Genomic DNA, 23,541 nt, shown 5'->3' on the forward strand with positions numbered 1-23,541 from the left:
ATGTATATTGTTTAGGTATTGATGCTCTTTTTGATTCAACACTTTTTGCGTCAGACCTCTATCCAAGAGAGTTTTGAGTTCTTTTTTTATATTAAATTATCGGATCATTCTTTAATTTTTTGTATGTAGTCATATCACTAAGGATTCTCTGCATTTCCGTATTATAGTCAACCTTATTCAAAACAACCAACCCTCCCCCTTATCAGCCGGTTTGATTACTATTTTTTCGTGTTGTTGCTTTTTTGGACCCCCCTATATCTAACCGATCTAGTCCTTTCAATACCCCACGCTTAAAAGCCTCTATACACTAATTCTCTTTATTATCTGGAAAAAAAGGTGGATTTGTTTCTCAAGTTAGTGTATATACTAGTATCTTGCGTATTAGGGATTTTTATGGGATTTTTAGTCAAATATTTACAAATATTTAACTTCCTAATGAATCGATGTATATCTAGGCAAGTTTCAAATTTATTGCCTCTGTGCGTAGGTGCAAACTTGAGGCCCTTATTAAGGACCGATAATTCTTCAGATGTTAGGACATGAGTGCTCAAATTGTAGATACCTATGGGATCCCTCTGCCTTTCTTTGCTTCTGGACTTATTGTGTCTCTTTCCTCCCCTTCTTCCCCTACTTCATCTATCATTGCGCTCTTGTACATATGCACCTGTGCCTCTGTTGTTATAATATGGACGGTATTGTTGTCTAGACCTTCCTGAATTATGGTAATCTCGGGGGCCATGGTGGTATCGGGTATAGGGCCCACAATATGTATGGGTATTATGTTGGTCATTCCCTTCATGTCTATAGTATCCTTGATTTCTGCGGTAACCATTCACCTAGGTCTATAGTCACGGAATTGTTCCTGACCCCAACCAGGATTGGAGTTTACCTGATGGTTGTATGTAGCGGTTCTCCCAGAATTGGGTAAGATGTGCTCATTATTTAAAGGTTCACTAACATAAACTGCAGTTTCTTCCTTTTTTTGTTTCCATTTATACACTGTGTTATTTTTATATTCATCTAGTACCTTTAAGTACTTTTTTTGTTTTATTTTTTTTTACTTCCTGCTCAGCTTTCATAACCTCTTTCTGACATTTTTGCGATAATTCAGAATACTCAGGTAATTCTTTAAATGGCGCTAATTTAATTTTTATGTCCCCAATTTTATTACACAGGGAGGTGAGTTTCCTCTTCCTTCTTTCAATTATAAACCTCATGGCACCAAGGCCACATGAATTTACAAGCCCTTCCCAATCACATAGTTCTGTTTCAGTATCAGAATTTAGTGGAAGTTGCCATCTTAGGCCTTCTGGAATTTTTTCTTCCACCAGAAATCTTTCTAGGGAAATCACATCCCAGATGGTCCTTATTTCTTTAACCATCAGCGCCTCTAAGTTATTAAATACTGCATCAATATCATTACTACAGTGTAGCTGAGGTTTTTCATTAAATACTTCATGCACATTTAAATGCATATGGTCTCGAAAGGTAAAAATGTCCATGTCCATAATTCACACCAGCTGAACCTGAATGCAAAGTAGTAAAACAAGTGATATTTGGTGTGAAATACTGGACAAAGCAGTGGTGCCCTTAATAGGATAGGTTCAATCTCCTTAGTACAAAGTAAAAAATGAAATACGGGAAATGTCAGAAGTGGCAATCGCAAGTCCGTACTTCACCTACAATGAACCTGCTATCACAAGTCCGTACTTCACATGCAATGAACCTGCTATCCACCTCCAGCCTGTCGTCAGATCTCGCCTTGAGCCACCGACCGCCCACTCCAAACCGGGTCAAGATTACCTTCACAAAAGGAGAGATGGTGCAATACCCTCAGCAATCAGAGGTAACCAAGTTTTATTGTACTCACATATTCCAAAGTTTTCACATGCATATAAGAATGCCCGACCTGGGTTTTGCAGTTAGCTTCGTCAGGGGCTGCGGTACAAACGCCACTATAATCCACGAGTATATAACAACCCTTTACCCCAGTTTTTGTCTTTGGAATATGTGAGTACAATAAAACTTGGTTACCTCTGATTGTTGAGGGTATTGCACCATCTCTCTGTCCTTTTGTGAAGGTAATCTTGACCCGGTTTGGAGTGGGCAGTCGGTGGCTCAAGGTGAGATCTGACGACAGGCTGGAGGTGGATAGTAGGTTCATTGCATGTGAAGTACGGACTTGTGATAGCAGGTTCATTGTAGGTAAAGTACGGACTTGCAATTGCCACTTCCGACAGCTGGATATGAACTCAGTTCCCCATGTTTATGGTTCTTCATTCCAACTACTCTCATAAACTGTCAAAAACATAGCGCGGTTTCCGTATTTATTTTTTTACTTTGTACTAAGGAGATTAAACCTATCCTATTAAGGGCACCGCTGCTTTGTCCAGTATTTCACACCAAATATCACTTGTTTTAGTAAATTTATAGGGCCCACGTAGTATAGGTAGACTAGTAACTGTTGCAAAGCCAAAGATAACAACATATATGTAAGGAAACCTACGCGATAAAGTAATATACAGTACTGACCCATAATGTATGAAATGTTTAAGGGAAAGGCCTCCAACCCGACTTGCTTTTCGGATGCCACCTTAGTCTGGGTGTGGCGCTAGTGTGTATAACACTAGTATTTATAGGTAGGGAGCCAATCCTAATGGTGTCTGTAAAAACCTGCTTACTTTTATGGCGCATGCATCACCCATCACCAGAACCAGAAGAGTGAGCAGAAGTGGAAAAAGCGCCATTGTGCAAACACATGTTCCTATATCATGCACAAAACCATGGTAGGGGGGGGAGATGAACCAAGCGGAAGCCCAAACACATGAACACACAGTAGAGTGTATTGAGCACACCTTATTAGAAAAGGGCACGGAAAGCCAAACATACCATATTTTTCACCCTACAAGACGCAAAGGCCTATAAGTCGCACCTAGGTTTTAGAGGAGGACAATAAGAAAAAAAAAGATTTTTTATTAGACCTAAGATCAGACCAGCAATCAGACCCTAATGTTAAACAGACTTCAGCTCACAGCCCCAATCAGACCCCCAATGTTAATAAGACCCCCATTTAGACCTCAGATGAGATTCCCCCTACATCAGATCAGCCCCATGCCTCATATCAGCCCCCCGTGCCTCATATCAGCCCCTCATGCTTCAGATCAGTCCCCATGTCTTATATCAGCTCCCATGCCATATATCAACCCTCCATGCCTCATATCTTCCCATTTCTTATATCAGCCCCCATTCCATATATCAGTCCCCAGCCTCAGATTATCCCCCATGACATTTATCATTCTCCAGCCTTAGACACATGACCACTGCAGCCTATCACTGGTTCTAGGGGTCTAGTGTTTTACACTGCTGAGGACAAGGAGGTCTGAGATCATATGTGGTCTACAGGCATGTCATCACTGCAGCTGAAACATGCCGAGGTTGGGAGGATAGAAGAGGTGGTGCTGGAACAGAGAAGGTTCAGGGCTCTAAGTATGACATTTCATATATTATTCGAATAGATTCCGTGTTTTTAATAATAATAATAAAAAAATTCCTTTAACAGGTTCACAAATAGAGAAATTCTAAAAATATACATTCATTCAGCACGTTGCTGTTTGAAAACTCTATTCACACTGGCCCTGGTTGCCATTATCATGGACCTCTGTGGTTTTTATGTAAAGAGGAATGTGGTCTGCAGCAATATTCTTGCAGTCAAAACCTGTTAGTCAATTGGTTCTGTAAGGAGAAGTTTTCAATCCATTTGAAAATGGATCTGTCAATGCTGGCTTGACTTAGTTAAGAATGGAAACCCTGATGTTTGGTGTGGATAGGGCTGTGCTCGCTTACAGCTATTATTACTTTAGCACATGAATTCTTACAGTGTCATCAAAACAAAATATAAAGGCATATTTCTAGTGACTTCAGCACTTTCCATTGCATTTTGCCTCTTGCACACGAACATGTGCACCCCGTGGCCTTGCTGAGGCCCGCAATGCACGAACACCCACCGTGGGGCAGCCGCAGTGGATTGCGACCCATTCACTTTAATGGGTCCGCGATCCAGCCGTTCCGCAAAAAGATAGGATGTGTTCTATCTTTTTGCGGAATGAAAGTACGGGACGAAATCCCACGGAAGCACTCCGTAGTGCTTCCATAGGGTTCCGTTCTATGCTTCTGTTCCGCATCTCCGGAATTGCGGACCCATTAAGTGAATGGGTCCGCATCTGTGATGCGGAATGAACTTGGAACGGTGCCCGTGTATTGCGGATCCCCAAATGCGGTCCGCAATATGGCCACGGAGTGCACACGTTCGTGTGCAATTATTATAGATTATAAACCTGAATCTGGGCTCGCTGAGCTGCCTCCATATGCTCCCTAACAAGAGGCAACACTGTCTCTATATGATCTTACATCTGGGTAATGTATTTAATGACACTTTTATGTGGAGTGGCGTAGTCTAGAATGACTAATGACTAGTCTAGAATGATTAAGATGTGTTGATGCCCTCTGGCGGACTTTGGTACTGGGCCTATGAGGTCCATAGCTATTTGGTCAAAAAGTGCTTAGATAATTGGGAGAGGTACTAGGGGAATACGAAAATGTGGCTGAAGGCTAGTTATCTGGCAGGTCGGGCAAGACTTAAACTCTTCCACTTCTTTGAATATGTTGGGCCAGTAAAACCGCTGTAGAATATGATCCTGAGTTTTCTGCAGCCCCAGGTGACCCCAGAGAACATGTTGGTGGGCTAGATCTAACACAAGCTTGTGATAAACCTTGGGGACCACCAATTGTTCAATAGGTTCACCCCGTAGTTGGTTTACCCGATACAACATACTCTGATGAGCCACAACCTTACTCTGCCCCAGGTTGTTGTGGTTCACCATCTACTATTAACACATTTTCACAGGCGTGGAAAGGGTTGGGTTCCAATGTTGAGCAGTACCAAAATTATCTCTGTAGTATCCTCCATGAAATCCATTCTTGTTTAGTGTTTTACGTATCGTAGATTCGCTAACAGGGATGTTAGCATATGACAGAAACTTTTGTTGGTCTTTAGCTGACACTCTAGGATTCTTCTTCACCTTATTGAGCAGTATGCACTGTGCTCTTGCAGTCATCTTTACAGGACGGCCACTCATAGGGTGAGTAGCAGCAGTTGTGAACTTTCTCCATTTATAGACAATTTGTCTTACCGTGGACTGATGAACAGCAAGGCTTTTTTTTTTTTTTTTTTTTTTTGGTTTCAAAAAATGTATTGGGCAAAATACAAAACATTTACAATAAATAAGATTTTTACAATCTCTCAATTCTTAGTGACCCAGCTAATTATATATAAACATAAATATATTCAACTCGTCTTTTCATAGCAATTAGAAAACCCTCCCCTCCCTCCCCCCCAATTTGTGGTGCGTCAAAGTAGGACCCCCAAATATGAAACAACCTGACCTCAGCTATTCAAATCCTCCAACCACCCCATATCCTGCTCCACTGGTACTCAGTTTCCCTCCGTTTATATATAATTTTCTCATAGTTCTTTACCTTATCAGTTAAGTTTAACCATGTATTTATGTCTGGAGCGGAACGGGCAAACCAGGTCCGACTGATCAGAACTCTAGCCAACATCAGTATTCTGCTCAGGAAAATCTTTTGATACTTGTGATTTTTTAGTTTGGAAAGATCATTAAGAACAAATACTTGTGGTTCAAAAGGAATTCGAATTTTTAGTTTATACATAATACAGTTATTGATACTATTCCAATAATTTATAAGTTCTGGACAAGTCCATATCATATGGAGAAAGTCCGCTCCTACAGTGTCACATTTGGGACAGTTGGACGAATCTCTTAACCCACATTTATTCATCCACAAGGGAGTAATATATAATCTGTGACAAATATAGAATTGTATTAGAACATGGTTGAAGTTCTGGGATAATAAAGATAAATTCCCAAAAATATTCTCCCACCCTTCTATTTGTAAATTCGGACAATCCACCTCCCACGCTTTTTGTCCTGGTGACTGTGTATCACTAAACCGTGTCTTTAGTAATAACTTATATATATTGGAAATTTTATTCTAGAAGGTGTACCCCCTACCCAATCATTCAGAAAAGATAGATTATCTATATCCAACAACCGCTTATCATCCAAACTAGATAATACAGATCGCAATTGAAAATACCTAAACCATGAAAGATTTTTTATAGTGTGTGTCATTTCTATAAAAGGTTTAATTTCTCTATCTTTAACTACCTGTGAAATATATAAAATGTTATTCTTCTGCCAAAATGTGTCAGCTGCAATTTCATCCAGCCCTTGTAAATAGAAATTATGCCAAAGAGGCGTAAATATAAGTGAACCCTTAACCTTCAACCATGTCCTAATTGTGGCCCACACTTTCAGGAGTAGTTTTATAGTCTCTCTGTAGCCTTGGTCATAGGTCTTCAATAGCCCAGATTCCAACAAAGTGAAAATATTATTGTGAGCGTGACTAGTTACCAACTTCCCCAGCAGTGCACTGTTCTCTGATTCATAACACATTAGTAACTGGGCTGCAATAAAATACCCCTTAAAGTAGGGGAGATTTAAACCCCCACACTCCACAGATTTATACAAATATTCCAACTTAATTCGAACTCGCTTTCTTCCCCAGATTAAATCATTAATTATTCTTTCCATAAGTTTAAAATGTTTATCTTGTATCCAAATAGGTGTATTCCTAAGCACATAAAGAAATTGTGGTAGTATCACCATTTTAACTAATGAAACTCGATCAGCTCTAGATAGGGGAAGTTTCAGCCAGATTCCTATTTTTGCTCTGATCTTTACCATTATAGGGATCAAATTAAGTTCTAAAAAATTTTCAACTCGAGGCGATATAGTCAAACCCAAGTATTGAAAAGTATCAACAGTATCCAACTGTGTAAAAGGAACCTCTTTCTGTAGCAGGGGGTCTATTGGGAGCAGACTGGTCTTGGCCCAGTTTATAAAAAAACCAGACACCTCTCCAAATAGTTTAACCATTTGAATAATCCTAGGGAGAGTAGTTTCCGTATGATCTATAAAGAACAAAACATCATCTGCATATAATGAAATACGGTCTTGTATTCCTAGTGTCCCAAATCCTTTGACCTGATCATCCTGCCTGATAGCAATCGCAAGGGGTTCGATATACACATCAAATAATAAGGGAGATAATGGGCAACCTTGACGGGTGCCTCTGTTTAAATCAATACTACTACTCAAAATTCCATTAAGGCTCAATTTGGCCCTCGGAGATCTATATAATAACTTAAGAATGCGTATGAACCTTTCTCCAAAGCCCATCCTAGCAAGAACCTTCCAGAGGAAGCGCCACTCCACCCTGTCAAAGGCCTTAGAGGCATCCAATGACAGGATGGAGCGGGCGGTCCCCCCAGGGGCCTGGATATTAGAAAAGAGCCGATGTAGATTATGATGTGTACCCTTATTTTGAATAAAACCGCTCTGGTCCGGATGTACAATGGAGGAAATGACCCTAGAAAGCCTTGTAGCGAGGACCCTCGCAAGAAGCTTTACATCTGCATTGAGCAGAGAAATTGGTCTATAAGATTCTAAATCTAGAGGGTCCTTGCCTTTTTTTGGGATTAATATTATTATAGCCTCCATCATTGAATCTGGTAGTATCCCATCCTTCATTGATTCAGCAAAGACCTCCAACAATCTGGGAAAAATACAGTCCCCATATTTAGTATAGAATTCATATGGAAGCCCGTCTGAACCAGGAGTGGAGTTAGCTGAGCATAGTTTAATAGCTCCCTCAAGTTCTTGCATTGAAACCTCCAATTCTAGTGCTTTTTTTTGCGTCTCAGTAATAGTTGAGAAGTTGATCCTATCTAGATAGGAATCTATCTTATCCTCTGTAATGTTGGAATCAGCTTTGTACAGGTCAAGGAAATAATCAAGAAAGGCCTTCTCCACCAGGCCCTGTCTAGTGACTATCCTACCATCACTCGCTCGAACCTTATCTATATGTTTTTTTGGTTGTTGATTGGAGATTACTCTAGAAAGGAGTTTACCAGGTCGCCCTGACTCTGTAAAGTATTTTTGCCCTTTAAAAAAAAGACTCTGTTGAGCCTTATCCAGTAAAAAGTTAGCATATATTTGGGTGGCTTTTTGCATATTTTCCCTATTCTTCTGAGTCTTATTTATATGGAAGGATTCTGTCGCCAACACTACATCTTTTTCTAGATTTTTCTGTTTTTTAGCATATTCCCTTCTAAGATTCGTAATGTTACTAACCATCAATCCCCTCATATACGCCTTAAAGGTGTCCCATACCACTTGAATTTTTGCTGAGCCATGGTTTATATCCCAAAATCGGCCTATTTCATTTTGAATTATTTCATGTGTCTTTATAACTGATAGCCAATAAGGGTTTAGTCTAAAGGGAGGTTTTGGTGTATATCTTTCCTGAGATAAGCATAGTTCAAGTAATAGCGGAGAGTGATCGGATATTGACCTTGTTTCATATTTCATTCGCTTTATCAATTTCAGATGTTTACTATTTATCAATACAAGATCTATTCTAGACAACGATTTACCTGCATTACTAAAGCATGAAAAAACCCTTTTCCCCTGTCCCAGAGTTTCCCAAGCGTCCTCAAATCCAGCCTCCAGGCAAAACCGTGCAAGGGGAGACCCCTGGACCGGACTGTCCCTCCCAGCACTCATAGAAACCCTGTCACGTATAGGATCGATGACACAGTTAAAATCGCCAATAATCAATGTTGGACATTCTGGCCATTTATCCATGAATAATAGAAGAGAATTGAGAACCGAAAAAGAAAATGGCGGTGGGATATAGACAAAGGCCAAAATACATAGCTTTCCCCCTAACCTACAATATAAAAAGATAAATCTCCCCTGTTGGTCGACAGAGGATGCCTCACAGACGAAATCAATAAGTCTATGTATCAACACCGTGACACCTCTTGAATAATTGGAGAGGGTCGAATGATACGAATGCGCAGCCCATCCCCTGTCGACCACTCTAGTGGTCTCTTCAGTAAGGTGGGTCTCTAACAAGCATACTATTGCTGGTAGATGGGCCTGAGTCAGGTCAAAAACCGCTTGTCTCTTACCTCTTTCCCCCAAACCCCGTATATTCCAAGCAAAAATTCTAATCATCGTCATCAACAATGGTTAAGTGAAGAAACAGGAGAGAGGGAGAAAAGAGAAAAAAGAAGAAAAGTAGTAAACCAAAAAAAAAGGGGAACCACACCTACTTTGACGCACCACAACTTGAATAAACCCCAATTGGGTTGTGACCGCCTGTATTAAATCCCCGTTCTGTTTAACCGCGAGGAGTATTTCTTCTAGCGGAGAAGAGTTATCATTAGGGATTACTTCCCCCATTATACCGTCTTCTTCTTCGGGGTATCTAGCGAGTTTTTGTGTTTCTAACTCAGTTGGCTCTGAGTCATCATTTTTTTTTTTAGAGAAAAATTCCTTTTGTCCGCCCCTGGTATTGACCCTAGGAGACCTCAGGAACTGGTCCAATTTTGTTGGTTCAGGAGTTTTGGACCCGTGTTTCTGGCTTGAGAGATCAGTCGAGCGCCTAGTAGCTTTTGGGGCCATAACTTTTTTCCTGCTTTTTTTTTTTTTTTATTTTTTTTTATAGTTTTTATTTATTTCTCTTTTGTCTTTTCTTTCGCCTTATTCCGCCTCTTTCTCTCCTTTTTAATATATATATCTTTTCTTCTTTGCTCTCCTTCTTTCTCCTTTTTTTTTTTTTTTTTTTTCCTTTCCTTTTTTTTTTTTAATTCTCTTTCACTTTTTTTCTTGTTTTTTATCTTTTTTTCCTCCCTTTTTCTTCCACTCCCCTCCTGTTTATTCTTATTTTCTTATCTTCCTTTTTTTATAACTTTTTTCTTCACCTTTTTTTTCTTCCCTTCTTCCCCCTTCGGCTTTTGAAGATACTTTTATAACCCTTTCCAGCTTTATGCAAGTCAACAATTCTTAATTGTAAATCTTCTTAGAGCTCTCTTGTGCGAGACATCATTCACATCAGGCAATGCTTCTTGTGAAAAGCAAACCCAGAACTGGTATGTGTTTTTTATAAGGCAGGGCTTCTGTAACCAACACCTCCAATCTCATCTCATTGATTGGACTCCAGTTGTCTGACACCTCACTCCAATTAGCTCTTGGAGATGTCATTAGTCTAGGGGTTCACATACTTTTTCCACCTGCACTGTGAATGTTTACATGGCGTGTTCAATAAAAACATGGTAACATTTAATTCTTTGTGTGTTATTAGTTTAATCAGACTGTGATTGCCTATTGTTGTGACTTAGATGAAGATCAGATTATTAATTTGTGCAGAAATCCATATCATTCCAAAGGGTTCACATACTTTTTCTTGCAACTGTATATACAGTCATGGCCGTAAATGTTGGCACCCCTGAAATTTTTCAGGAAAATGAAGTATTTATCACAGAAAAGTATTGCAGTAACACATGTTTTGCTATATACAGTACAGACCAAAAGTTTGGACACACCTTCTCATTCAAACAGTTTTCTTTATTTTCATGACTATGAAAATTGTAAATTCACACTGAAGGCATCAGAACTATGAGTTAACACATGTGGAATTATATACATAACAAAAAAGTGTGAAACAACTGAAAATATGTCATATTCCAGGTTCTTCAAAGTAGCCACCTTTTGCTTTGATTACTGCTTTGCACACTCTTGGCATTCTCTTGATGAGCTTCAAGAGGTAGTCACCTGAAATGGTCTTCCAACAGTTTTGAAGGAGTTCTCAGAGATGCTTAGCAATTGTTGGCCCTTTTGCCTTCACTCTGCGGTCCAGCTCACCCCAAACCATCTCGATTGGGTTCAGGTCCGGTGACTGTGGAGGCCAGGTCATCTGGCGCAGCACCCCATCACTCTCCTTCATGGTCAAATTGCCCTTAGATAGCCTGGAGGTGTGTTTGGGGTCATTGTCCTGTTGAAAAATAAATGATGGTCCAACTAAACGCAAACTGGATGGAATAGCATGCCACTGCAAGATGCTGTGGTAGCCATGCTGGTTCAGTATGCCTTAAATTTTTAAATAAATCCCCAACAGTATCACCAGCAAAGCACCCCCACTCCATCACCCCTCCTCCTCCATTCTTCACGGTGGGAACCAGGCTTGTAGAGCCCATCCGTTCACCTTTTCTGAGTCGCACAAGACACGGTGGTTTGAACCAAAGATCTCAAATTTGGACTCACCAGACCAAAGCACAGATTTCCACTGGTCTAATGTCCATTCCTTGTGTTCTTTAGCCCAAACAAGTCTCTTCATCTTGTTGCCTGTCCTTAGCAGCGGTTTCCTAGCAGATATTCTACCATGAAGGCCTGATTCACACAGTCTCCTCTTAACAGTTGTTCTAGAGATGTGTCTGCTGCTAGAACTCTGTGTGGCATTGACCTGGTCTCTAATCTGAGCTGCTGTTAACCTGTGATTTCTGAGGCTGGTGACTCGGTTGAACTTATCCTCCACAGCAGAGGTGACTCTTCTTCTTCCTTTCCTGGGGCGGTCCGCATGTGTGCCAGTTTCTTTGTAGCGCATGATGGTTTTTGTGACTGCACTTGGGGACACTTTCAAAGTCTTCCCAATTTTTCGGACTGACTGAACTTCATTTCTTAAAGTAATGATGGCCACTCTTTTTTTCTTTACTTAGCTGCTTTTTTCTTGCCATAATACAAATTCTAACAGTCTATTCAGTAGGACTATCAGCTGTGTATCCACCTGACTTCTCCACAACACCAACTGATGGTCCCAACCCCATTTATAAGGCAAGAAATCCCACTTATTAAACCTGACAGGGCACACCTGTGAAGTGAAAACTATTTCAGGTGACTACCTCTTGAAGCTCATCAAGAGAATGCCAAGAGTGTGCAAAGCAGTAATCAAAGCAAAAGGTGGCTACTTTGAAGAACCTAGAATATGACATATTTTCAGTTGTTTCACACTTTTTTTTTATGTATATAATTCCACATGTGTTAATTCATAGTTTTGATGCCTTCAGTGTGAATCTACAATTTTCATAGTCATGAAAATAAAGAAAACTCTTTGAATGAGAAGGTGTCTCCAAACTTTTGGTCTGTACTGTACATGTTTACGCCCTTTGTGTGTACTGGAACAAAACCAAACAAGGGAGGAAAAAAAGCTAATTGGACATAATGTCACACCAAACTCCAAAAATGGGCTGGAAAAAATTATTGGCACACCTTTTAAAATTGTGGATAAATAAGATTGTTAAAAGCATATGATGCTCCTTTAAACTCACCTGGGACAAGTAACAGGTGTGGGCAATGTAAAAATCACACATGAAAGCAGATAAAAAGGAGAGAAGTTCACTTAGTCTTTGCATTGTGTGTCTGTGTGCACCACACTTAGCATGAACAACAGAAAGAGGAGAAGAGAACTTGAGAACCAAAATCTTGGAAAAATATGAACAATCTCAAGGTTACAAGTCCATCTCCAGAGATCTAGATTTGCCTTTGTCCACAGTGCGCAACATTATCAAGAAGTTTGCAACCCATGGCACTGTAGCTAATCTCCCTGGGTGTAGACGGGAGAGAAGAATTGATGAAAGGTGTCAATGCAGGATAGTCCAGATGGTGGATAAGCAGCCCCAAGCAAGATCCAAAGATATTCAAGCTGTCCTGCAAGCTCAGGGAGCATCAGCGTCAGCGCAAACTATCCATCGACATTTAAATAAAATGTAACGCTATGGCAGGAGACCCAGGAGGACCCCACTACTGACATAGAGACATAAAAAAGCAAGACTACATTTTGAAAAAATGAACTTGAGTAAGCCAAAATCCTTCTGGGAAAACATCTTGTGGACAGATGAGACCAAGATAGAGCTTTTGTGGTAAAGCACATCATTCTACTGTTTACCGAAAATGGAACTAGGCTTACAAAGAAAAGAACACAGCACCTAAAGTGAAATATGGTGGAAGTTCATTTTTCTTTTAATGCAAAATATCAGCAATATAATGTTCGCGTACGCGCATGTGCAAATGCACTATACAGTACCCAAATGCACTATAAAGGAAGTATATTGGTATATAACACCCCACTTCAATCTGTTTTTTTTTGGGGGGACTGGTATATCACACCAGTAGAAATTATTTGTTCCAATAACGCTTGTCCCTCTATGTACCCGCAGTATCGCAGCAGAACCGCACACAATTGCCGTACAATACAAATGCACTATAATATACTTTCTAACATAGAAAGTACAGTTGTGGCCAAAAGTTTTGAGAATGACACAAATATTGGAAATTGGAAAAGTTGCTGCTTAAGTTTTTATAATAGCAATTTGCATATACTCCAGAATGTTATGAAGAGTGATCAGATGAATTGTATAGTCCTTCTTTGCCATGAAAATTAACTTAATCCCCAAAAAAACAACTTTCCACTGCATTTCATTGCTGTCATTAAAGGACCTGCTGAGATCATTTCAGTAATCTTCTTGTTAACTCAGGTGAGAATGTTGACGAGCACAAGGCTGAAGATCATTATGTCAGGCTGATTGGCTTAAAATGGCAGACTTGACCTGTTAAATGGAGGGTGATGCTTGAAATCATTGTTCTTCCATTGTTAACCATGGTGACCTGCAAAGAAACGCGTGCAGCCATCATTGTGTTGCATAAAAATTGCTTCACAGGTAAGGATATTGTGGCTACTAAGATTGCACCTCAATCAACAATTTATAGGATCATCAAGAACTTCAAGGAAAGAGGTTCAATTCTTGTTAAGAAGGCTTCAGGGCGTCCAAGAAAGTCCAGAAAGCGCCAGGATCGTCTCCTAAAGAGGATTCAGCTGCGGGATCAGAGTGCCACCAGTGCAGAGCTTACTCAAGAATGGCAGCAGGCAAGTGTGAGCGCATCTGCACACACAGTGAGGCAAAGACTTTTGGAAGATGGCCTGGTGTCAAGAAGAGCAGCAAAGAAGCCACTTCTCTAAAAAAAAAAAAAAAAAACACATCAGGGACAGATTGATCTTCTGCAGAAAATATGGTGAATGGACTGCTAAGGACTGGAGCAAAGTCATACTCTCCAATGAAAACTCTTTCTGATTGTTTGGGGTATCAGAAAAAAGGCTTGTCCAGAGAAGAAAAGGTGAGCGCTACCATCAGTTCCGTGTCATGCCAACAGTAAAGCATCCTGAGACCATTCATGTGTGGGGTTGCTTCTCATCCAAGGGAGTGGACTCACTCACAATTTTGCCCAAAAACACAGCCATGAATAAAGAATGGTAACAAAACACCCTCTAACAGCAACTTTTTCCAACAATCCAACAACTGTTTAGTGAAGAACAATGCATTTTCCAGCACGATAAGGCACCATGCCATAAGGCAAAAGTGATAACTCGGGGACCAAAATGTTCACATTTTGGGTCCATGGTTTGGAAACTTCCCAGATCTTAATCCCATTGAGAACTTGTGGTCAATCCTCAAGAGGCGGGTGGACAAACAAAACCCCACTAATTCTGACAAACTCCAAGAAGTGATTATGAAAGAATGGGTTGCTATAATTTAGGAATTGGCGCAGAAGTTCATTGAGAGCATGCCTAGTCAAATTGCAAAGGTCCTGAAAAAGAAGGGCCAACACGGCAAATACTGACTCTTTGCATCAATGTCATGTAATTGTCGATAAAACCCTTTGAAACGTATGAAGTGCGTGTAATTATATTTCACTACATCACAGAAGTAACTGAAACAAAGATCTAAAAGCAGTTTAGCAGCAAACTTTGCGAAAACTAATATTTGTGTTATTCTCAAAACCTTTGGCCATGACTGTATATTATAACATTGTACAAGGAAGGCAATTCATTAGAATATACATGAAGATAAAATGTAACCTTTAATAATTTTACTATGAGGGTCTATTCACACATCCATAAGTGTTTTGCGGATCCGCAAAACAAGGACACTGGCAATGTGCATCCCGCAATTTGTGGACCACACATCGCCGACACTATAATATAAAATGCCTAATCTTGTCTGCAATTGCGGACAAGAATAGGATATGTTCTATTTTTTTGGAAGCACAGATGCGGAAGTGCGGATCTGCAAATGAATGGCCTATTGAAAATGAATGGGTCTGCGGAACCATTTTGCGGACGTGTGAATGGAAAAGATATCCCTCAAAATGAAAATAAATTAAATTATTAAAGTTAAGCAAAAAGCATAGATGTGGTAGGCAATAACAAGTGCTCGGCGGCACAAAATCAGAAACCATATGCCCTACCACAATCCGGGGGGTTCCATGCACATTGATGAATCCCGGAGGGAAAGCAAAAAAAAAATCTATCCCTGGGCTAGATGATGATGTGGTATTGAAGGACAGGGTGGGAAAAGAACTGTCCCTGATATTGCCCTACAGGGGGGTACTATTCTGGCCCTGATAGCCTAACCACAGACCACCCGCCCTGATAAGAGCAACCCCATCCGGAATCTTAACCTATATAAAAATGGCCCTAGTAATCCCCTAGCCCCTAGGCCCCTGACTTCCAGGTGATCACTATATAGATCTATGTGTTTTTGACTCATTATAAAAGTATATTATAAGTATATCGCACCCCTCTGTGTATCACACCTATCGATAGCACACCTATACTAATGCTTAAAATGACTTTTGTGGCCCTATTAGCTAGCGTTTGGTGTCCCTAACAGTCTGTCCCTGCTCCACACAGCAACCTCTCCCTACACTGGCAAAACAATGAATGTAAAATGGCAGCTAGATTAGGTTTATTTATAAGGTACGGGGTATGTCCATGTGCTGAAACATCACAATTGGCTGTCCTGTACCACCTGATGGATGTGTCATTGGTCAAAGTTCTTCACAATGTAAAAGAATATGGCGGGAGCAAATTTCTCCATATGTTCGCATGTTCAGCGAATCGCGAACACGCAAAGTTCGCAGCGAAACGACCGCCGGGCGAAACCGCAAGGCCATCTCTAGTCAGAAGCTTGTTGATGGTTATAGGAAGCGACTGATTTCAGTTATTTTTTCCAAAGGCTGTGCAACCAAATATTAAGTTAAGGGTGCCAATCATTTTATCCAGCCCATCTTTGGAGTTTGGTTTGACATTATGCCCCATTTGCTTTTTTTTCACAGTTTTTTGGTTTTGTTCCAATACACACAAAGGTATTAAACATGTGTATAGCAAAATGTGTTACTGCAATACTTTTCTGTGAGATACTTTATTTTCTTGAAAAATTTCAGGGGTGCCAACATTTACGGCCATGACTGTGTGTGCGTGTGTGTGTGTATATATATATATATATATATATATATATATATCACAATTTCAGCAAGTGTAAACAGCACAGCAGTGTAATCTGATAGCGGGTGCCAGCGGCTGACGAAGCGATCCAAAACTTCTATTGAATTAGCCATACTCGGGATATTTTCCCCGTACTGTAAATATAAATTATCAAAAGGCGAACAGATTTGTTGGTTGAAGGGGCTTTTACTGGCTAAGGTGTTAATTCTTAGGAATTGAGTGAAGGATAGGGCCCCTACCATATTAGAGTGGGAAAGATTAATGCATAGAGTAAAGGAATTTGAGTATATCAAAAGTAAGGGGAGAAGCATCGGACATAATGGGCGGACATTTGGCACGAGTGGACCAGACAACTGACTGATAAGGGATGTCCGGGTGGAACCATCCTCGTACATATGGTGATTATGGAATGATTACAGAAATTATGAGATAGGTGGAAATAATCTGGAATGATGGTGGGAGTCGCCCACCGCCCCTGCGTCAACCGTGGCCCGGCCTGGGGTGGGGGCGATCTCTTATGGAAGGAGGGAGATCAGCATGCATGCTAGAACCTCTTTTTCTTTTTTTATATGGTTATTGGCCTATTAGGCCGAGGTGCCATTTTAGAGTCCTAGCATTATGTACACAATTGTGAATATACAATTTGAGATGTAATGTATATGTAATATGTTTCTTTTTCACATATTTGCATACTGTCTTTCCTCTGAGAAAATTAATAATAAAAAAAAAATGCAAGAGAATCCACGGCACTTCCTTGCGCAAAATATGTAATTTATTTACCAAACAACAACGTTTCTGTTTGCACACTGGAACCTTTCTCAAGCAGTGATACAAAAAGCGGAGGTGCACACAGTGTATATATAGCATGTTACATATCAATTAATCAGTGAACATAATTAGGTATAAAGCATGATAAACTTCATAAATTCATGTGTAAAAAGCCAAGTAAACATTATTCAGAGACAAGTGTGATACATGTGCAATCTATACGTGACACAAGTATATATCCCAAACATATTTTGGACATAAAACAACTTTAAGTCATATTTAATTCTAATTGAAACATTCAACAATACCCAGGTGATTATATGCATACATGATTAAAAGCAATAGTTGAGCGTTTGTGACCTGATGTGGATCCGAGCATATATATTTATATATATATATATATATATATATATATATATAGTTAACGGTGTTCACCTAGTTACTGTCATTATGGACATGGTGATATCTAATATGCCTGTTTTTGGGGGGTTTTTCAATATTTTTGACAATTTTATGTGTATTTTTGTGGGAAAAGGGCATTTTTTAGTTTTTTTGTTACTTGAAACTTAAATTTTTTGTTATTGTTGAAAAATGTGGGTTTTATTTAACTTTTTCTTTTTGTCTGACTATGGGACTTCAACGTTTCAGTGTCCATTGGGTCCACATCACCGCAGCGCGGGGACCCAATGAATCAGGAGAGGGAGAGCAAAACTCCAATATGCCATAGTCAACACTGACCGCGGCATATGAGGGGTTAATCCACCAACATCAGTGTTGCCACCAAAGTTGGTGGATGCAGCAGGGGTTCGGCTGTCAGCAACAGCCGGGACCCTGCTGCTGATGAAAACAGCACGTGTTGGGCAGGGGAAAGACCAAAGAACTAGAATGCTCGCCCTGGAGCACCAAGTACCGTCAATTTAGGACGAGCATTCTCGTCCAAATTTCCCCAGATAAAGGACATCTCATGAAAACTTTGGAATATGAAAGAGCATGAGGCACTGCCCAATAGCTATGTATGTTAGTGTCACATAATTTGCTATAGTCATAGCGTTCCACATCTTGGCAAGGGAAAATAAAAATTTGTAAAAAAATAAATGAAAAGAGATAACACGTTTTCCAAAAATTATGAATTTTAGGAGGCTACGGAGACTTATAAACCAATTTCTGGGGCAATTGGAACAACTTCGGTTTGACCCGAATCAATTCGGGTCTGATCCAAACTTCTTCAAAAAGCGAACCGGACCAGAAACAAATTTTGACTGGTTCGCACATCTCTAATACCTATGTTGCCAATCATACTGCAACACATGCTGCATGCACATTAGCATCTGTATGTCCTTTGGGCTTTCCATGAAGTGTTCAGGCTTTTCAGCTGTAAACTTTCATTTACCCATTCCTTCTACAGTTCATTTACAATAGTAAGAGTGAGTTTGAAAAGCAACCGCATAATGGTGACACAGGTGTGACTAAAATTGACTCCGCAGGATGTACAGTATGTAGCCATGCCAGCAATTTGGTCAGACCAAATCTACTAACAGATTCCCTTTGAATGTCACAGAAATTGTACTTAAATGTGCTTCTAGTTTGTTCAACTGTGACATGATAAAAATCTATCAAATTGATGTATTTTAACAGCTCACAGTACTTATACAAAATGTGATGGTTTGTGCTCAACAATAAGGGCTTGTTCACATCACCATTATGTATTCCGTTATGACTTTCCGTTATAACATACAAAAATAAGACTGAAGAGTCAAAACCAAGAGACTCAATAGAAGCCTAATCAGTAGACAATGAGCAAATACTTAAATAAGCGGAGATCAGTACACAGGAAGGTTATGGGCACATAGAAGGTTCTGGGCACATAGAAGAACAAGAGCCAGGACAAAATTAATCACAGGCACTGACAAGCAGTAAGTACCTATCTTAAATCCCCTGGGATGGACGTTGGGATTGGATGTTGAGGGATCTGATCTGTCTGGTCAGCTTGGTAACCTACCTGGAACAGTCATGCACTGGCATTTTTTTTCACAAATATTAGTGTATATACAATAGAGATTCATATCCAATATGGCATGAGATGTGCCAATCATATTATATAGTGTGCGCCTTCTTGATAAATGTTAAACAATTTTCTCCATACTATGTTATGCTCTTTCTCTTTGTAACTAGGGATGAGCGAACCCGAACTATATAGTTTGGGTTCGTACCGAATTTTGGGGTGTCCGTGACACGGACCCGAACCCGAACATTTTCGTAAAAGTCCAGGTTCGGGTTTGCTGTTCGTCGCCTTCTTGGCGCTTTTTGAAAGGCTGCAAAGCAGCCAATCAACAAGCGTCATACTACTTTCCCCAAGAGGCCGTCACAGCCATGCCTACTATTGGCATGGCGCCTCTATTTAAGCTGGAGTCACGTAGCGCCGCACGTCACTCTGCTCTGATCAGTGTAGGGAGAGGTTGCAGCTGTGACTGTTAGGGCGAGATTAGACAATAATTAACTCCTCAAAAACACTTAATTCAGTGATCGATCTACAGCTGTGGATCATTGAACTGCTGCTATTTAATTGCTCACTGTTTTTAGGCTGCCCAGAGCGTTTTTCAGTCACTTTTTTCTGGGGTGATCGGCAGCCATTTTGTGTCTTGTGGTGCACCAGCACAAGCTGCCACCAAGTCCATTTAACCATCAATAGTGTGGTTATTTTTTTTGCTATAACCTACATCAGGGGCTTGGCTGTGCTTGCTATTTTATTGAGGGGTGAAATACAATTGCCAAAATAGCAGTACCCTAAATCTGGTGTTTCAGCTGTGACCAGCCAATTGTAATACTGTCTGCTGTCTGGCAAAGGATATATTTTTGTTCTGGGTTGAAATACAATTCCCAACTTAGCAATTCCCTAAATAAGTTGTTTCTGCTGTATCAGGCCTACTTTAAATCTATCCATAAAAGGGTATATTAGATTGAAGGTGCAGATAGGGTCATTCTCAATAACTTCACACACACGCTACCGTGCATTTCCAAGTCTAATTCTGTCCGTAAACGTATACCTGTCATCCAGCGCCTAAATACTAGGCCTCAAATTTATATCCAGCTAAATCTGTGTTTATTGCTGAGGCTGGTGAATTCATTTAGTGTCTGCCAAAGCACAGTTTTTGTTCTGGGTTGAAATACAATTCCCAACTTAGCAATTCCCTAAATCAGTTGTTTCTGCTGTATCAGGCCTACTTTAAATCTATCCATAAAAGGGTATATTAGATTGAAGGTGCAGATAGGGTCATTCTCAATAACTTCAAACACACGCTACCGTGCTATCACGATCGGCGTGACTATCACATACGTGACACAGAGGGAGGGAAAGAGGAAGGCCCTGCCCAAGTGAGAGGGAAGGTGGTGACCCCTGACTCACCTTGCGGCTGGCACCTGGCTGCCCTGACGTCCCTAGACGGGTTCCTCACCCGTACGCTGATCACGTGCCTAAAACCCTGGCTTTCCCTAAGATGAGCCCTAGATAGTGAACAGGGCGGTGGGAACACTAGTCCGCACCACTAGCTCTAAAGGAAAACACCAAGGGGAGGACAGACAATACAGACTCAACATATAATCCCAGGTGGGCGACAACAGGAGACAACAAAAAGCCCAACAGGGATCCGGAGGGTAGCACTCTGGAACAACAACCAGGATTCACAGCTCCAGTGGGTCAGTATAGAAGTCCAGGCAGGAAGCTCTATAACTGGCAACTAGAGAAGTGTGAGAGGAGAATATAAGGAGGTTGGGAGTGGCAGACAAGAAACAGCTGAGGAGGAGAAGCTACGGATCCCTGAGTGAGACAAAAAGGATAGCAAGGCAAACACAGAAAACAATCACTAAGAAACAACGTGCTCTTTAGACATAGAGCGCGCAGCCACCCGCTGCGACTTCCTGACCCCGGGTATAACGGAGTCAGACGTGGCTCTTGACACCCTCGTGACACGTGCATTTCCAAGTCTAATTCTGTCCGTAAACGTATACCTGTCACCCAGCGCCTAAATAATAGGCCTCAAATTTATATTCAGCTAAATCTGTGTTTATTGCTGAGGCTGGTCAATTCATTTAGTGTCCGCCAAAGCACAGTTTTTGTTCTGGGTTGAAATACAATTCCCAACTTAGCAATTCACTAAATCAGTTGTTAATGCTGTATCAGGCCTACTTTAAATCTATCCATAAAAGGGTATATTAGATTGAAGGTGCAGATAGGGTCATCCTCAATAACTTCACACACACGCTACCGTGCATTTCCCAGTCTAATTCTGTCCGTAAATGTATACCTGTCAACCAGCGCCTAAATAATAGGCCTCAAATTTATAGTCAGCTAAATCTGTCGTTACTGCTGTGCCTTTATTAGAGTAATACGGTACCTAAATAGATAGCCAGATAGTGTTAGGTGTCTGTAAAAAAAGGCCTGAATTTGAATTCAATACATTGGGCCAAATAATATTTTTCTTATTGTGTTGAACGGTAACAATGAGGAAAACATCTAGTAAGGGACGCGGACGCGGACATGGTCGTGGTGGTGTTAGTGGACCCTCTGGTGCTGGGAGAGGACGTGGCCGTTCTGCCACAGCCACACGTCCTAGTGTACCAACTACCTCAGGTCCCAGTAGCGGCCATAATTTACAGCGATATTTGGTGGGGCCCAATGCCGTTCTAAGGATGGTAAGGCCTGAGCAGGTACAGGCATTAGTCAATTGGGTGGCCGACAGTGGATCCAGCACGTTCACATTATCTCCCACCCAGTCTTCTGCAGAAAGCGCACAGATGGCGCCTGAAAACCAACCCCATCAGTCTGTCACATCACCCCCATGCATATCAGGGAAACTGTCTGAGCCTCAAGTTATGCTGCAGTCTCTTATGCTGTTTGAAGACTCTGCTGGCAGGGTTTCCCAAGGGCATCCACCTAGCCATTCCCCAGCGGTGGAAGACATAGAATGCACTGACGCACAACCACTTATGTTTCCTGATGATGAGGACATGGGAATACCACCTCAGCACGTCTCTGATGATAACGAAACCCAGGTGCCAAGTGCTGCTTCAGTGTGCAGACTGAACAGGAGGTCAGGGAGGAAGACTGGGTGGAAGACAATGCAGGGGACAGTGAGGTCCTAGACCCCACATGGAATGAAGGTCGTGCCACTGACTTTCACAGTTCGGAGGAAGAGGCAGTGGTGAGACCGAGCCAACAGCGTAGTAAAAGAGGGAGCAGTGGGCAAACACAGAACACCCGCCGCCAAGAGACTCCGCCTGCTACTGACCGCCGCCATCTGGGACCGAGCACCCCAAATGCAGCTTCAAGGAGTTCCCTGGCATGGCACTTCTTCAATGTGCGGATGACAAGACCCGAATGGTTTGCACGCTGTGCCATTAGAGCCTGAAGCGAGGCATTAACGTTCTGAACCTTAGCACAACCTGCATGACCAGGCACCTGCATGCAAAGCATGTACTGCAGTGGAGTAAACACCTTAAAAACAAGGAAGTCACTCAGGCTCTCCCTGCTACCTCTTCTGCTGCTGCCACCTCGGCCTCTTCTGCTGCTGCCGCCTCGGCCTCTTCCTCCGCCTCTGGAGGAACGTTGGCACCTGCCGTCCAGCAAACAGGGGATGTACCACCAACACCACCACCTCTGTCACCAAGCATCTCAACCATGTCACACACCAGTGTTCAGCTCTCCATCTCACAAACATTTGAGAGAAAGCGTAAATTCCCACCTAGCCACCCTCGATCCCTGGCCCTGAATGCCAGCATTTCTAAACTACTGGCCTATGAAATGCTGTCATTTAGGCTGGTGGACACAGACAGCTTCAAACAGCTCATGTCGCTTGCTGTCCCACAGTATGTTGTTCCCAGTCGGCACTACTTCTCCAAGAGAGCCGTGCCTTCCCTGCACAACCAAGTATCCGATAAAATCAAGTGTGCACTGCGCAGCGCCATCTGTGGCAAGGTCCACCTAACCACAGATACGTGGACCAGTAAGCACGGCCAGGGACGCTATATCTCCCTAACTGCACACTGGGTAAATGTAGTGGCGGCTGGGCCCCAGGCGGAGAGCTGTTTGGTGCACGTCCTTCCGCCGCCAAGGATCGCAGGGCAACATTCTTTGCCTCCTGTTGCCTCCTCCTCCTATTCGGCTTCCTCCTCCTCTTCTTCCACCTGCTCATCCAGTCAGCCACACACCTTCACCACCAACTTCAGCACAGCCCAGGGTAAACGTCAGCAGGCCATTCGGAAACTCATATGTTTGGGGGACAGGCCCCACACCGCACAGGAGTTGTGGCGGGGTATAGAACAACAGACCGACAAGTGGTTGCTGCCGGTGAGCCTCAAGCCCGGCCTGGTGGTGTGCGATAATGGGCGAAATCTCGTTGCAGCTCTGGGACTAGCCGGTTTGACGCATATTCCTTGCCTGGCGCATGTGCT

The sequence above is a fragment of the Bufo gargarizans genome, chromosome 3 (genome assembly GCF_014858855.1).
Source record: "Bufo gargarizans isolate SCDJY-AF-19 chromosome 3, ASM1485885v1, whole genome shotgun sequence".
Classification (NCBI taxonomy): Eukaryota; Metazoa; Chordata; class Amphibia; order Anura; family Bufonidae; genus Bufo; species Bufo gargarizans.